Source organism: Nicotiana sylvestris, chromosome 9, assembly GCF_000393655.2.
Source record: "Nicotiana sylvestris chromosome 9, ASM39365v2, whole genome shotgun sequence".
NCBI lineage: Eukaryota > Viridiplantae > Streptophyta > Magnoliopsida > Solanales > Solanaceae > Nicotiana > Nicotiana sylvestris.
Genome location: NC_091065.1, coordinates 60,914,833 through 60,926,453, shown reverse-complemented (window position 1 = coordinate 60,926,453; position 11,621 = coordinate 60,914,833).

Below are 11,621 nucleotides of genomic sequence, written 5' to 3'. Positions count from 1 at the left end.
TCACCTCCTTCTCTGATCATCTCTGTCGACCACGCTTTCAACCCAAACCTCCAATGGGTCTCTCATCGCCCTACTCATCATCTCTAAGCCCTTAAAGGATCTTGGGCCATGTCTATTTGGACATAGGGTTTCTGTTTCTGTTACTTATGGCTTCTCCGATGTGATTTTGGGCAAAATCACACCTTATATGTCACGATCGGTGAAGTTGCAACAGGTTCTTTCAATTTCCATTTGGGTTTCCTTTTGAAACTCTAACTCTCTTCTGAATCTCTTAGATCTGTGTTATTTTCATTCTTTAAGCCTATTTCCTTCTTTGATTGCCTATTTTTGAACTTCTTTTGAAAGATCATCATTTTAAAACCATTTTACTTTCTTTAAAAAACTAGGGTTTTTTCGGAGTTCTTTCTACACCTGTTCCGACCGATTTCTTCATGATTAAACCTTATTTCCTTGCTTATTTTGACCGATTCTATGTTTCTACTACTTTTTAACTCGACTATGTTAAAAGCCCTAATTTCTAAGGATTTTCTTTGGTTTGGTTATGTGTGTTAGCATGATTTTCTTTACTTTATTTCTGTGTGTTAGCATGATTTTCTTCACTTTGATTCTGTGTGTTAGCATGATTCTCTTTGCCTTGGTTCTGTGTGTTAACATGATTTTCTTTGCCTTGGTTCTGTGTGTTAGCCTGTTTACCTGATTCTTGTTAATCTCTCATGGTCACCATGCTTCGCATATGTTCTGCTGAATCTTTATCCTACTTATATCACCTCTGTATGATTGTGTTTGCTCATCTCTTGTTTCTTTCTAGTCTACATAGCTGACTTTGTTTGTTTGCTACTCCAGTTCATTCGTCTCTATTTATATGGTGAGAAGACAGAATCATGTCTCTCCATGATTGATTCTGATTTTCCTTAACTAATGGTAATTGAAAGACTTTCTTTCAAAGCCCTAGAATTCTACTCGTCTGTAAATTAACTGATGTCATTACCTTATATACTATGGTACTTTTTTTTACTTAGTCTTTCCTTAATTGGTTTTTTTCTTAATTTGGTCCTAATTGACTACTCTATGCCTACTAAACCTTGACTCATTCCTTATTTAATCATGCACTAATTTTTCTTCTTGCCTTATATGGTACTGAATCTTTCTGTTTGATTTTGATTCCCTTAACTTAAGGGAGTACTTCCTTGATTCTCTAATTGATTGATTCTGAGTTATTAAATTAGTATACTACTATGATTTTTACCTTATTCCACTACCTACTTCCAAGTATAAATACTCTAAGTCTTTTACAAACAAGACACAGACACTTGGTTTTTCAAAACCCTCTCTTATTAAAAACCCTTGTTCTTCCCCCTCTCTTGTGCTATTTGCTACTATTAACCGGCTGCAAGCCAATGCTGATCCTCTGTGCTCTTTGGTTCTTTTATTCTGCTTACTTCTATCTTCACTGGTATGTCCTAGTTTAATTTAAAGGCTCAACAGCAACATGCTTCTCTTCTTGTTTCAGTTGCTTTTATTTCTAGCTTGCTTTTACTTGTGGTTCTATTGTGAAGTTTGTAGTTAGGTTATATTATCAGTATACTAGTATGACTCCCCTCCCTTTAAATCAGTGTATTCCCATATGTGATTCAAATCATGCCTGGACAATTGTTTGACCTTCTCTGTACTTACCATTTTTGTGAATCCCAAATCCCTATCCCCCTCTATATGTTTATGTTCCTCATGACTGGTATGTGATTATGCCAGTATCAACTATCTCTGAGCATGTCTAAACCAGTCCTAAGACCCATTGTTGGGGTTATGTGTTTGCAGTCAAGTGTTTGTGTATCCCCAAACCTTTTGACCCCTGTGTGACTACTGAATTCATTTGGATTCTATGTGTGATCCTATCCTGAAGTGCTTGGTTTTGTTTACCACCCTAACCTCTTTCCAACAACCTCTATTACTTTACTAATTGCTTTTAAAATAGACTTTTTAGTCCAGTCTTTAATAAACTTCTTTCAACATGTGTCCTGCACTTTCACTTTACTCTTAGTTAATAAGTTCTGCCCCCTCTAGTATGTGTACTGCCTTGGGATCCTCTTGATAACCCTCTGAACTCTGGCATACTGAGGCTGGCCTTTGCACACTGCACTGGTTCAATGCTTGGTTACTAAGTCTAGGTGGCACGAGGTCCTTGAGACCCTTGGAGAACTGTGATGCACCTAGACTCTAATTTGTCTATGGAAATGAGGCTTGTAAGACCATTGGAGGCTTTGGGAAACTTGAGCCTGATTGCAGGCTCTCTATAGAATAGCTTCTTGATTTTCCATTTCATTTATGTAATTCAGTTATTGGCATGTAATAATTTGTAAACAGATATTTGGGGTATTTAGTAAAAGGGTGAGTAGATGTGTACTTTGTGGGGTAATATGGGTAGAAATCCTGCTCTTAGGGTTTTACTTTCAAATCTGCCTGCTTTACCCAATAGAAAACATATTCATAGGGTTTTACTCTTGTTGAATCTGATTTTGTTTGCATAATAGACATCACGCCTATAGGTTTCCACTTCCAATGTCGTTTGCATCAAGTAGAAATTATGTTCTTAACATTCTACATTTTTGAAGTCATGTTCATAGGTTTTTCAAACAATCGTATCTTAAATCAATTCAAGTATAGATACCACATCTATAGGACCTAATTCTTATTCAATAAGTCTTTCATATGTTACCGCAAATTGACTAAAACTAGGAATACGCCTAAATACCATGCCTATAGAGATTTCTATTCGCAACTATATCTGAGAATCTAATTAGCCTGATAAGTCGATTTCATTTCGCCTAATTTACTTCTTATAACTGGTCTTATTAAGCGATGGCATTTCCTAAAACTAGTTCTTTCAAAATTGCTTTAATCTCATTAGATATCCTGCCTATAGGTATCACAAGGGTCTTTTTCGAAAACCTGTTCGTTTCTGTATTAGTATAGACACAATATACTGCATATAAGCAAGCCTTAGGGCATTTTCCAAACCTGCATTTCCCTAAAACTGTTTTGTCGTTCAAATTTCCTTATTCTAATAAGCTTCTAAAAAGGAGTCCCTAGGCAACTACTAGGTTATAACTTCTGGATCTGAAAGTGGTCTATTTCTGCATAATCACTTAGAAATCTTGCTTTAGGACTTTAATTAATAAAGACCTTACTTGTGTTTGAGTCTTGCTGCCTATATGATTGTTTGAGGAGGAATTGTGAGCCTCTTAATTGCTTCTATTATGTGGAAGTCCTAAATGCTTTTTTGACTGTCGCCTTAGATTTTTGCCTTTAAAACCTTAGGGGTACGTCTAGAACCACCTATAGGTAAAGGTCCTAACTCCCTCCGGGACTATTAATAAGGGACTGGTAGTAGCACGCAATAGGAGTCAGTGACCAAACACTTGCTTTCATGACCAATAAGGGATGGGAAGGGTAGACATGAGATATGATGACTACGCGTTAATGTCACGTGTAGCCCCTCATCGAGGAGTGTTTACCGGACATTGCATGGGGTGATCCTATAAGATAAACAACCTAGGACCCCTCCCTACCCCAAAATCCTCTCCTTATTTAAAATTTTGTTTTTTTTTTATAATTTGTTCAAACCTTTATTTCACTACTTGAATTGTTCAATGTGCTTTACGAACAACTTATTTGATTCAACTATTTGTATGGACTAATTTGTGAATGTAAGTTCGACCGGGACCTACCGTTGTGGACCAAGAGGGGTGCCTAACACCTTTCCCTCGAGGTTACTCCGAGCCCTTATCCTAATCTCTGGTAATAGAAACCAACCCAAGAGTTAATCACTCTAGGTGCCCTAACGCACCATAATCGTTAGGTTGCGACTCTTCAAATACTCAATTCTTAAAAGGAAATGAGTCATTACACCCCATTAATGTCGAAACCCGGACTCCTCTCTGCTGAGGGAAAAAGGGGGCGCGAAAACTGTTTCAGAGTTTGACATGTTGATTTCCTGAAATCAAAGACACTTACGAGAACAAGCATAAAAGCGTGTGTGTTATGAGGATTAATACTAGGCAATCTCTATTATCCTTAGCCCTACGGTGGGCACCAAACTGTTTACCCTAAAAATTGGATAATAATTAAACTTATAATGTGATTTTAATGATACGTGATTTCACCTAATACCAATTGATAGACGTGAAGATAAATGATGGAAATTGACAATAATATAAAGCAAATCAGTGTTTGGACAGAGCCCTCGAGCTCGAATATCCTCGAGCTGGTTGTGCTAGAACAGTTAAAATGCAACAAGCTGATAGACAAGAGAATGTAAATTAAAGAGAGAATATTGTATTGCTTTTATCTGTGTCCATGTAAGATTCTTACAAATGATGGGGACTCCTCTTTATATAGTAGAGGAATCGTAATTTTGGTATAACTCTAATTATAGAAGGAAATCACATGATTAGCTAGATAATCACGCCTGATTTGATCTGTTCCGAGATTTACGCCACGATCTTCGACCGGTCACGAATATCTCGCTTTTTCGTTATTGCGCTTTGCTCGAAGTCTGTCATATTTGGTCTTGATCGCTGCTGGCCTCGATTTCAATAGGCATCTCGAACCTTGGACTTGGTACCTCGTCTTCGTATTCTGGTCTAATCCATTACGAGGTTAACCCTCGATGCAATCTCCTGATCTCGATCAAATAGCACAATCGGGTAGGCCCGATTTTAACCACATACATATTTACCAACAGTTTTCTTAGCTTCTGTTCTATTTCTTTTAGTTTGTTACATTTCTAAAGTTACGTAGACAATGTATTTCTTACAAATTAGGGTAATATATATACTTTACTACAGCCGAATCATTTCAAAAAAGTTGAAGGACAAAGCGCCTATTATCTTGATAAATGTGCCAATTCCTTCTCTGTTTTTCCTTTATTTGTTTTTATTTTAATTTACAACTTATTATTGTTTCTTTATTGATTTATGTTGCCTTTGTCTAAAGTTAAATAGGGAGAGAAGGAGAGTTCCTTGTTGTGACAGGCTAATGTGAAGAAAAGACCATGACAACCTCAAGACCAGAACAAGCCCTGAAATTTTATTGAAAACAAGAAATTGGATAATTTTGAATAGTACATGACATATATGAACTTGATTGCCAAATTTTTATTCAGTAGATTAAGAATGACTCATTTCACAATTCAAATATATATATTCACCAATGAGATTCGAACTCTTAACACTTATTGATATATAAATAAAAAATAAATAATATTTACAATTATATATAATGAAGCTGAATTGTGCGTGTGACGCGTAAGAAAAAGCGAGGCTTGGATATTCTCGCAGTACAAAGCAACAAACTTGGAGAAGACAATTATGCTAATGCATAATTGATATTATATATTATGGCTAAAGAATATAGAGAAAATAAAGTTAATGAAAAAAATACTACTTCCTACATCATCTATTGAAGCAATTAAATGTCATAAGAGAGATATAGCAAAGTTTAATCGATAACGTGATGGCGATAAATAACAAGATAGAGTTGGTCGAAGAGTATGTCTTTCTACTTTAGTCAATAAGAGGTCTTAAAATTACCGATTAATGCTTCCTTTTGGTATATTTAAAATCGTAATCATAATAAAATCATTTATTCTTCAAGTATATACACCTTAACCTTTTTAAGTATAATAGATAACAAATGCTATAAAATACACGTGCAACTCACGTGCAGAGAGACTAGTATTAGAAAAAATATGAAAACCATAACTAAACATAATCTAAGCAGAAGCAACCTAAAAATACACACTAAAAACAATCTACTCCATAAAAATAGTCTAAACATAACCAATAAAATAAAATAACTACCTCATATTTACAAGCCCTAATTGGAAAAAAAATCGAAGAATCATGAGTTTGCAAACACACACTTAACATCAAAACAACAACAACCTAGTAAAATACCACAAGATTGGTCTAGGGTGAGTAGAATATACGCAGACCTTACACCTAACCCGGAGGGATAGAGAGGCTGCTTCCAAGAGACCCTCAACTCAAGAAGACGAAAAAGACAATAGAATCTGTGACAACAACAAAAATCAGAGAGATAATATTAGCAGCGTAGGAAATAGAAAATGGATAGAAAAGCAATAACAACAACTAGTAATAGAGCCACCGTACATAAAAAAAAAGTATGGACACAAACTTACACCACTAATAACCCAAAGACAACACCATAACAGGCTAACCCCACCCTCGATATAAAGGGAGAAAAGCGTTCGACTCCCTCCTAACCATCCACCCTAATGCTCGATCTCCACACATTCCTATCTAGAGCCATGTCCTCGAAAATCTGAAGTCGCGCCATGTCTTGCCTGATCACCTCACCCAATACTTCTTAGGCTGACCTCTACCTCTTCTCATACCCGTCAAAGCCAACCACTCACACCTCCTATCCGAGGCATGTTATCTTTTCCTCCCCACATGTCGGAACCATCTAAGCCTCGCTTCCCGTATCTTGTTATCAATGGGAGCCATACCTACCTTCTCCCGGATATCTTCATTCATAATATTATCCAGCCTAGACTACATCCATCATTTCATCCACCCCACCCCAATGCAATGTGTGACATACTCATCAATCTTCCCATACCTTGGATAATTAACCCATGGCACTTGAGACTTCCCCTCTTGGAGATGACTTGTGAGTCAAACCTCACGTCCAAATTTGCTTCCCCCATCACGTCGCTAAACTTGCACTCCAGATATTCTGTTTTAGTCCTACTCAATTTGAAACCCTTAGATTCAAGGGTCTATCTCCAAACCTCCAGCCTCTAGTTAACGTCACCTCGCGCCTCATCAATCAGAACTATATCATCAGCAAACAACATACACAAAGGCACCTCCCCTTGAATATGGTGTGCGAGTGCATCCATCGCAAGGGCAAATAACAACGGGCTGAGTGCAGATCCTTGGTGAAACCCTATAACAACCAGAAAATGCTCCGAGTCAGCATCCACAGTCCTAACCCGAGTCTTAGATCCATTATACATGTCCTATATCACCCTAATGTAAGCTACCAGCACACCTTTCACCTCCAGGAATATACAAAGCACCTCCCAAGGAACCTTGTCTTACGCTTTCTCAAGGTCAATAAACACCATGTGCAAGTCCTTCTTCCTATCCTTGTACGTTCCACCAACCTACTGACAAGGTAGATAGCCTTTGTAGTCGAACGACCCTGCATGAACCCGAATTAGTTTTTAGAAATAGACACCGCCCACCTCAACCTTCCTTCCACCACCCTCTCCTAAACTTTTATAGTATGACTTAGTAACTTGATACCCCTATAGTTGTCATAGCTCTGGATATCACCTTTGTTCTTGTACATCGGTATCATCATGTTCCACCTCCATTCATCTAGCATCTTCTTTATCTTGAAAATAACATTAAACAATGCAGTCAACAATTCCAATCTTGTGCTAACCATACATCTCCAAATTTCTACCTGAATCTCGTCTGGCTCGATAGCTCTGCCCGACTCATACTGTGCAAAGCACCCACGACCTCCTCAACCTTAATATGCCTAAAATACCTAAAGTCTCAGTGACTCTCGGAGTGCCCGAATTCCCCTAGCACTATGTTTCTTCTCCTCTTCATTCAAAAGTTTATGAAAGTGAGCTTGCCATATCCGCTTACTCTGGGCATCCTCTGTTAGTACTCTTTTATCCTCGTCTTTGATGCACCTCACTTGGTCTAGGTCACAAGTCTTCCTCTCTCTCGCTTTAGCCAGTCGAAATAACTTCTCGTTATCTTTTGGCCCCAGATCCTCGTACAAATGATCAAATGCAACAGTCTTAGCCTTAGTAACTGCTAATTTCGCCTCCTTACTAGTTTCCTTCTATCTTTTGCTATTTGCTCTCATCTCATCCTCGTCTGTGCTCTCCACTAACTTAAGGAACCCGCTTCTTTGCTTCCACTTTACTTCAGACCATGTCATTCTACTACCAGGCACCTCGGTGTCTACTTGGGTAACCTTTCGAGAACCCTAATGCCTCTCTCTCCACCTCTCTAATATAATCCACCGTCGTCATCCACATCTCGCTTGCATCCCTGCTACTCCGCCAGGATCCCAAAGCCAGCAACCTCCCCTCCATCTCCTAAGCTTTAATCTTCGCCAAGGCTTCCCATCTAATCTTCGGTTTACCCTGAACAAACCTCTTCTTCCTTGTTATCATGGTTTCGACGTCCATCACCAAAAGCCTATGTTGTGATGCGATGGTCTCGTTCGAGATAACCTTGCAATCTTCGCACAACCCCCTGTCGCTCATACTGAGAAGAAGATAATCAACATGATTCTTATCCACCATACTTCTTTAAGTAACCAAATGTTCTTCCCTCTTCGGAAAACTAGAGTTCGTCATTACCAACTTAAAAGCTCTAGCAAAATCCAATAGTGAAATGCCTCCTCCGTTCTTATCCCCAAAGTGAAAGCCGCCATGAACCTTGCCATACCCACCAGTAGACAACCCTATATGTCTATTGAAATCCCTTCCTATAAATAAGTTCTCAGTGGGCAGAATATCACACACTACCTCATCCAACCCCTCTCAAAAGCGCCTCTTAGCCTCCTCATCCAAGCCCGCTTGGGGCGTATAAGCTCTATTGACATTCAGGGTGATCCCTCTAACTACAAACTTAATTTCCATTAAGATACCACTCAATCGCCTAACCTCTGCCATTGGCTCTCTGAGTTTCCTATCCACCAAAATACCCACTCCGTTCTTACCCTTCCTGATTCCCGAGTACCATAGTTTAAACCTGTCTGCATCTATCGCCCTCGACCCTACCCACCTATCTCCTGCACGCAAGCTATATTGACCTTTCTCTTATAGAGAATCTTCGCCAACTCTATAGACTTACCCGTTAACATCCCTATATTCCACGAACCAACTCTCAACCTATAGGCTCTCATGTTCCCCTTGACCCCATTGGACCTAGCTCCATACACTATCCCCTGGCCTACCCCCTGCCCTACCACCTTCCATCCCTAAGGACATGACCTTACTCTACCATTACAGACCACAACCACTATAACTACGATAGGCTAGGGTAAAATGCTAACACCAACCAAATTACATGCCGACTTAAAGACAACAAGTTGTAACTACAGGCACGCTACTAGAATGACTAAACTAGTATGAACTACCACAACAACAATTTAACCAACAAAATAAAGAGAAACAGGATATGGGAGGTACTAACTCCCTCTGGTAGAAGATGGACTTACGATATGGTGTACCCCAAGGCTACGACACCTCAATGCTCACCAGCCTACTCTGCTATGTTTGCGTGTGCGTCACCTTCCCATCACTAAGAACAACCGAATACTACCTGAAAAGCACACAAAAATGCCACGGGACAAAGAAAATAGATGGGTGTTACCAGACCAGCCTATTGTCTCCGGAGAGGAAGAAATAGTGATAGCCAGGAATCAAAGATAATAGACGCCCCAGTAAAATGCAAGATTGATGGATGGAAGCCGAAAAAATATCGTAGAATACAAAAAATAAAGAAAAATAGATAGGTCCCTCCGGAGGCAAAGCAACCGGATTCGCTGCCGCTAGGGTTTAGGGAGGGGAGAAGAAAGGGTGAAGAAGAAGAGAAGAGTAGCCAGAGAAATCAAGGGGGGGTAGCCACCGGATTGGTACTGTTAGGGTTTTGGAGGGGTAGAAGAAAGGGAGAGAAGAAGAAGAGGTCAGGGAGAGAGAGTAGAGAGAGAGGGGGCTTACCTGGTGTCTTGTTAGATGCTGGCGTTGGAGGAGCTCTAACAAGAGAGCGAGTGTAGCAGAGAGAGGGCTTCTAACATCAAAACATGTAAGAAAAATAATTTAAGATATATTGTATAGATTGTTGAAGAATTAAAAAATAATAAAGTGTATATATATGTGTGTATGTGTGTGTGGAAAAAATAAAAAACACATGCAACCAAACATAAATAAGGAAGAAAATTATTGTTAGGAATGGAAGTTATCAGTGTTCTGAAAAAGTCGAGAATATAGGAGATACTTTTAGAGATATTAGTAAGGTAAGGATCGTTAGGAGTGTGTCACTAGTGGGGTAAATAGTGCATAGTTGGGCTAAAGTGGTGACTTAGATATTTGGGCTGACACACAACCTGAATATTCTATTTCTGAATTACTTTACCAATTACCTTGATATTTTAGATAAGAGTGTCAGCATATCTTAAAAAATCAATTAAACCGGGCTAATCATACCATACTGAATCGATTATTAGGTTTTTTTAAATAAAATCATAGATTTTTTTTGTAAATGTATAACAATACTGATAATTAGGGTAGGTTCTTAATTTGACAAAAATAAACTAAAAAAACATCAAATCATACTGAATAATTTTATATGTTATGCTTAAAAATAACAAAATATTAATTTTTACTTGGGCCTTGTGATAATAAAAATCTTTACAAGCCAACTAGTAATTAAAACCCAAAGTCTCAACTCTTAAACCTAATATGTTGCTCATATTAAAATTAAATTATTTCTAGCTAGCCTCTTGAGTAGCAAGCCACAAGATAGTCCAACGATCTTGAGTATCAAGCCACAAGGTATTGAATATATTTCCTCTCACATGATTTAGATGTTATTGGATACTTAATCTTCTAAGACTTTATACAACAACCTGACCGATCATTTCTAGGATTTACATTTCATTCGGTGGTTTAAGACCTAGAGTAGCTTCATATGATGTTTTATGACTTGTGTGTATGATCAGTTTTGATTTTTGAGCATTTCAATATTTGATTTGGAAGAATGATTCTCTCAATTTAGACACTTTAAGTTGAAAGGGTTGACCAAGTTTGACTTTTATGTATCTTACCTAAGATCAGAGTTTTGATGTTTATGTTACATTCAGAGGATGATTTTGGACTTGGGGATATGCCTAGATTTGTATTTGGGTGTTTCTAGAAGGGTTTTGGCTCTAATTGGAGAAGTCATCAATTTGAAGGTTTAGAGATTTTCTAAGTTTGATCATGGTTTAACTTTGAGGATATCGGGCTCATTTTTTGGTTTCGGGACTTAGAATAGGTCTGTTTTGTCATTTAGAACTTGTGTGCCAAATTTGGTGCCTTTCAGAGTTGGTTTAGTAGTAATCGAACGCTTGGTTGTGATTCTAAAGATTTTTGAGCTTCAATGTGACTTCTCCGTGTTTTGGTATCTGATTTATGGTTTTGGATGTTATTTTAGTATTTGGAGCTCTCGAGCAAGTTCATATAATGTTTATGTACCTGTATGGATGTTTGGCATGCAGCACCGAGGGCTCGGGAGTTTCGAACTCGTTTCGAAGTATTTCAGACTATTTAGTGATTGCTGATTTTGGGCTGGTGCTACAGGTCTTGAAAATGCAAGCACCATTTCGCATTTGCGGTGACCGCATTTGCGAGGTACTTATTGCAAATCCAAAGGAGGCTAAGGTTAGCAGTGTTCACAAATAGGAAGTTGTCACGACCCAAAATCCCAATTGTGGGGACGTGATGGCCCCTAACATCTACTTGCAAGGTAAGTCAACGCTAGCTAATCAATTACCATTTTTAGCAATTTAAAAGCAGAACA